Source organism: Poromitra crassiceps (assembly GCF_964638095.1).
Source record: "Poromitra crassiceps genome assembly, chromosome: 3".
Taxonomy (NCBI): Eukaryota; Metazoa; Chordata; class Actinopteri; order Beryciformes; family Melamphaidae; genus Poromitra; species Poromitra crassiceps.
Genome location: NC_139625.1, coordinates 51062843 through 51068537, shown reverse-complemented (window position 1 = coordinate 51068537; position 5695 = coordinate 51062843).

The following is a 5695-nucleotide window of genomic DNA, read 5'->3' as shown; positions in this document are numbered from 1 at the left end:
GGGAATAGCTATAGGGCTCACTAAATAACCAATTAGTGATTGCATGCTCCAACGCGTATCAGCACTAGTAGCCTACTTATTATACTTGGTGAATCAATGTGATTGGAGGGCCACTATCAGTCAGGAGATGAGGGGATGGAAGAGTCCTCCTAGTGAGTGAGACTTCCTCTAAAGTGCTTAGTGTCAATGGGCGACTTTCAGCAGGGCAGATAAAAAGCACCTAGCCTGGCTTTTATCCTCCTTCCCGGGCTCAGGGAGCACAGATACCACCCATTACAAGGACAGCAGTGAGGCGAGCCTGGATGCGTGGGCTTTGGCATGTCTGCAACTAAAAGGAGTATCTGTGTGTGTGTGTGTGTGTGTGTGTGTGTGTGTGTGTGTGTGTGTGTGTGTGTGTGTGTGTGTGTGTGTGTGCGCGCCTGTGTGTGTGTGTGCGCACACGTGCACGCACTGATGTGGTATTCACAGAAAAAGAGGTAGCGGATGGAGACTTCCAGCGATACATGCAGTGTGCTCAGCCCCCTAACGTCTCTTTATGTGAGTGTGTATTTATTTATTTGTTCTTATGCAGGAAATTAGGTAACTGGAAACCAAGAGCAGTTTACAAGCAAACATCCACAAATATACAAGCTGTGTACATCCAACTTTGAACCTGACTGAGGCCAACATTGACTCTGTGGACCCCTCAGGCTGATCCCAGCTCAACTAAAATAATACTGCAGAGTCAGCTGTCGGCTTGTCCTTCCGTCCTGTCAGTGCCCAAGCAACAAACTCTTCATTTGTTTATACACTGTTGAAAAAAGATTAGATATTAGACAGAAATAGACACTGCGTTTCCTGCTTTTGCTTCTTTGTGTGCAACTTCTGCCCTCATTCCTGTCAAGCTCGCCCACAGTCCGGAGCACGTATGAGATGTTGAAGTGATTAGCTGTAGCAGATTCCCAAGGATTACCAGTCAACTAACAGTTATGGGTCAGCCTGCAGAAATAACTTAACTTGTGTTTTAATTTGTTCTAAGTAACTTTGTATTTATTTTATCCCCTACCCCCATCCCTCAAAAGGCTGTGCCTTCTGCCAGGTTGCCATTGTAAATACGAATTTGTTCTTAATGACTTACCTGGTTAAATAAAGGTTAAATAAAATAAAATAAAAATAGCAAACTGTAAACAAGTCAAAGCATGACATAAGCACATGTTTTGCTCCTAGTTTGCTGCAAACCTGCATTCGACTGTACCCTAGAACAAGCTGCTGTGTGATTTTATTATTCAAACAAGTGCCACTTCACAATAGCTGCGACCACATAGCAGGGGCAGCCCAGCCTACTCTCCCTCTGCCACCAGGGGCAGCCCAGTCTACTCTCCCTCTGCCACCAGGGGCAGCCCAGCCTACTCTGGCTCTGCCACCGCCCCCCCCCCCCCCCCCTTCCCCAGGGTGTTCACACAAACACAAAACACAAACACACCTTTACACACACACACACACACACACACACACACGTACAGTACACACGCGCACACGCACGCATGCACGCATGCACACACACACACACACACACACACACACATACATTTGAGCTGCGACCTGCAGCATAGGCTACTGTAGGTCTGTCTGTCTGTCTGTCTGTCGGTCGGTCGGTCGGTCGGTCGGTTGGCCCACAAAAAGTTACAATTTGGCAGCTACAGTTTTTGTCCTATGAGGCTGAACTTTGGTATAGAGGTCAAGTGTGTGTGTGTGTGTGTGTGTGTGTGTGTGTGTGTGTGTGTGTGTGTGTGTGTGTGTGTGTGTGTGTGTGTGTGTGCGTGCGCGCGCGCGTGTGTGTGTGTGTGTGTGTGTGTGTGTGTGCGTGTGTGTGCGTGTGTGTGCATGTGCGTGCGTGCATGCATTGTTGAAGGCCATACATGCACGCGCGCGTGTGTGTGTGTGTGTGTGTGTGTGTGTGTGTGTGCATGCCTGCGTGCGTGCGTGTGTGTGTGTGTGTGTGTGCGTGTGCCCACTCGTTGTGGAAGAACATGCGTGCATGTGTGTGTGTGTGCGTGTGTGTGTGTGTGTGTGTGTGTGTGTGTGTGTGTGTGTGTGTGTGTGTGTGTGTGTGTGGAGAACAGGGAGTGTTAATTAGGTATGGAATGATGACCTTTGCCTGGCCTAAAGGGACCTTTATGCATAGCAGCCATGGGGAGATTAATAGGTATTGCTAGGCAACATGAATGAGTGGTCTGCAAATTCTGTCTCAAGTCATTAAAAGCACTTCATTTGGCAATGTGAGTGAACACAAAAAACTACACACAGTGTTTGGACGTGGACTGCTAAGCCAAGCTTTAACCAATAAAGGTCATCTATATGGATTTTAATGCTAGGTTACATCTCATAGGCATCTGCTCAAAATAAGTTGATGGTGAAGGATAAGACTGCTGAGCTTGCCAAGTGTTTACATATTTATTGCTCGTGGCTCCTTAGTGACCAATTTGCTGACTAAACAGCTGCTACATGTGAAACAATAGAAAGATAGTGGAGGCTATTTGTGCCAATGGGGAACCAACAGTATTGTTAAAACTTGTGTGCATTGTTCTCTCTCTTAGCCTCAATACAATAACATACATATATCTCCAAAGGCCAGTCCCTGTTAGACGGATTGATGTCTGTATAAATATAAATGTATTGTCGTCTACTGAAGGCATTCATTTTGTGACCCCCAAAACCTCTGAGGTCCTCCCTTCGTCTGCTGCCTTTTGGCCAGACTCTGTTAACCAGCCCACTGAAGAGAAGAAGCAGAGGAGCGACTGTGGTGATAGGCCTGTATAAATAGATATTATAGCATAAAGACACAGCCAATGTCTCTCTCTCCCTCTCCCTCTCCCTCTCCCTCTCTCTCTCTCTCTCTTTTCTTCTATCTACTCCCTTATGTGTTGGAGTCTTCAGCTGAAGCCACTTCTGTGGTGCTTTTCAAGAGGAACCCCTTTGAGAGGCAGCTCCTCGGGGACTGGGGACAGGCAGTCAGCCAGCTTCCAGAGTAAACATATAATCATCGATCGGACAGCTATAATTATATGTGGGACGTGAAGGAACAGAAGCGGGTGAGAGCCAGGCAGATACACAGTAGCAGAGGTAGTTATATGTGGGACGTGAAGGAACAGAAGCGGGTGAGAGCCAGGCAGATACACAGTAGCAGAGGTAGTTATATGTGGGACATGAAGGAACAGAAGCGGGTGAGAGCCAGGCAGATACACAGTAGCAGAGGTAGTTATATGTGGGACGTGAAGGAACAGAAGCGGGTGAGAGCCAGGCAGATACACAGTAGCAGAGGTAGTTATATGTGGGACATGAAGGAACAGAAGCGGGTGAGAGCCAGGCAGATACACAGTAGCAGAGGTAGTTATATGTGGGACGTGAAGGAACAGAAGCGGGTGAGAGCCAGACAGATGCACAGTAGCAGAGGTAGTTATATGTGGGACGTGAAGGAACAGAAGCTGGTGAGAGCCAGGCAGATACACAGTAGCAGAGGTAGTTATATGTGGGACGTGAAGGAACAGAAGCGGGTGAGAGCCAGGCAGATACACAGTAGCAGAGGTAGTTATATGTGGGACGTGAAGGAACAGAAGCGGGTGAGAGCCAGGCAGATACACAGTAGCAGAGGTAGTTATATTTCGGACATGAAGGAACAGAAGCAGGTGAGAGCCAGGCAGATACACAGTAGCAGAGGTAGTTATATGTGGGACATGAAGGAACAGAAGCGGGTGAGAGCCAGGCAGATACACAGTAGCAGAGGTAGTTATATGTGAGACGTGAAGGAACAGAAGCTGATGAGAGCCAGGCAGATACACAGTAGCAGAGGTAGTTATATGTGGGACGTGAAGGAACAGAAGCGGGTGAGAGCCAGACAGATACACAGTAGCAGAGGTAGTTATATGTGGGACATGAAGGAACAGAAGCGGGTGAGAGCCAGGCAGATACACAGTAGCAGAGGTAGTTATATGTGGGACATGAAGGAACAGAAGCGGGTGAGAGCCAGGCAGATACACAGTAGCAGAGGTAGTCATATTTGGGACATGAAGGAACAGAAGCGGGTGAGAGCCAGGCAGATACACAGTAGCAGAGGTAGTTATATGTGAGACGTGAAGGAACAGAAGCTGGTGAGAGCCAGGCAGATACACAGTAGCAGAGGTAGTTATATGTGGGACATGAAGGAACAGAAGCGGGTGAGAGCCAGGCAGATACACAGTAGCAGAGGTAGTCATATGTGGGACATGAAGGAACAGAAGCGGGTGAGAGCCAGGCAGATACACAGTAGCAGAGGTAGTTATATGTGAGACGTGAAGGAACAGAAGCTGATGAGAGCCAGGCAGATACACAGTAGCAGAGGTAGTTATATGTGGGACGTGAAGGAACAGAAGCGGGTGAGAGCCAGACAGATACACAGTAGCAGAGGTAGTTATATTTGGGACATGAAGGAACAGAAGCGGGGGAGAGCCAGGCAGATACACAGTAGCAGAGGTAGTTATATGTGAGACGTGAAGGAACAGAAGCTGGTGAGAGCCAGGCAGATACACAGTAGCAGAGGTAGTTATATTTGGGACATGAAGGAACAGAAGCGGGTGAGAGCCAGGCAGATACACAGTAGCAGAGGTAATTATATGTGAGACGTGAAGGAACAGAAGCTGATGAGAGCCAGGCAGATACACAGTAGCAGAGGTAGTTATATGTGGGACGTGAAGGAACAGAAGCTGATGAGAGCCAGGCAGATACACAGTAGCAGAGGTAGTTATATGTGGGACGTGAAGGAACAGAAGCGGGTGAGAGCCAGGCAGATACACAGTAGCAGAGGTAGTTATATGTGGGACATGAAGGAACAGAAGCGGGTGAGAGCCAGGCAGATACACAGTAGCAGAGGTAGTTATATGTGAGACATGAAGGAACAGAAGCAGGTGAGAGCCAGGCAGATACACAGTAGCAGAGGTAGTTATATGTGGGACATGAAGGAACAGAAGCGGGTGAGAGCCAGGCAGATACACAGTAGCAGAGGTAGTTATATGTGGGACATGAAGGAACAGAAGCTGGTGAGAGCCAGGCAGATACACAGTAGCAGAGGTAGTTATATGTGGGACGTGAAGGAACAGAAGCGGGTGAGAGCCAGGCAGATACACAGTAGCAGAGGTAGTTATATGTGGGACATGAAGGAACAGAAGCTGGTGAGAGCCAGGCAGATACACAGTAGCAGAGGTAGTTATATGTGGGACATGAAGGAACAGAAGCGGGTGAGAGCCAGGCAGATACACAGTAGCCGTGAGTTGTGCTCTTAATATTTGTTTTCTACCATCAAAGCTCAGGCTGCGTTTAGGCAAACAATGACGATATGGGGTTGATGGAAAAAGCAACTCGGCTTGCAGCTTGTTGTGGCGAGTTTGGAGCTTCGTTCTGGACAGCGGCAGTTTTGCGTAAGCATGCGTACATAAACCAGACTTTGAAAGTCAAGACACGTGTGTGTCTGCGTGCACGCAGACACACACACCTTGCATGCACATCTCCACCCACGTACAGTTGGAACCACACAAGAAACAGTGGGTGGTTTCAGGGCCAGTATGGGGAGCTCGCTTTAGGTCTGTTCTTTAATCCAACATGGCTCAACAGAGCAACTTTAATGCGGTCAACTAACTAGCAGGCTTTGCGGGCAGCTATCATTCCAACAGGCCCTGCTGACGAG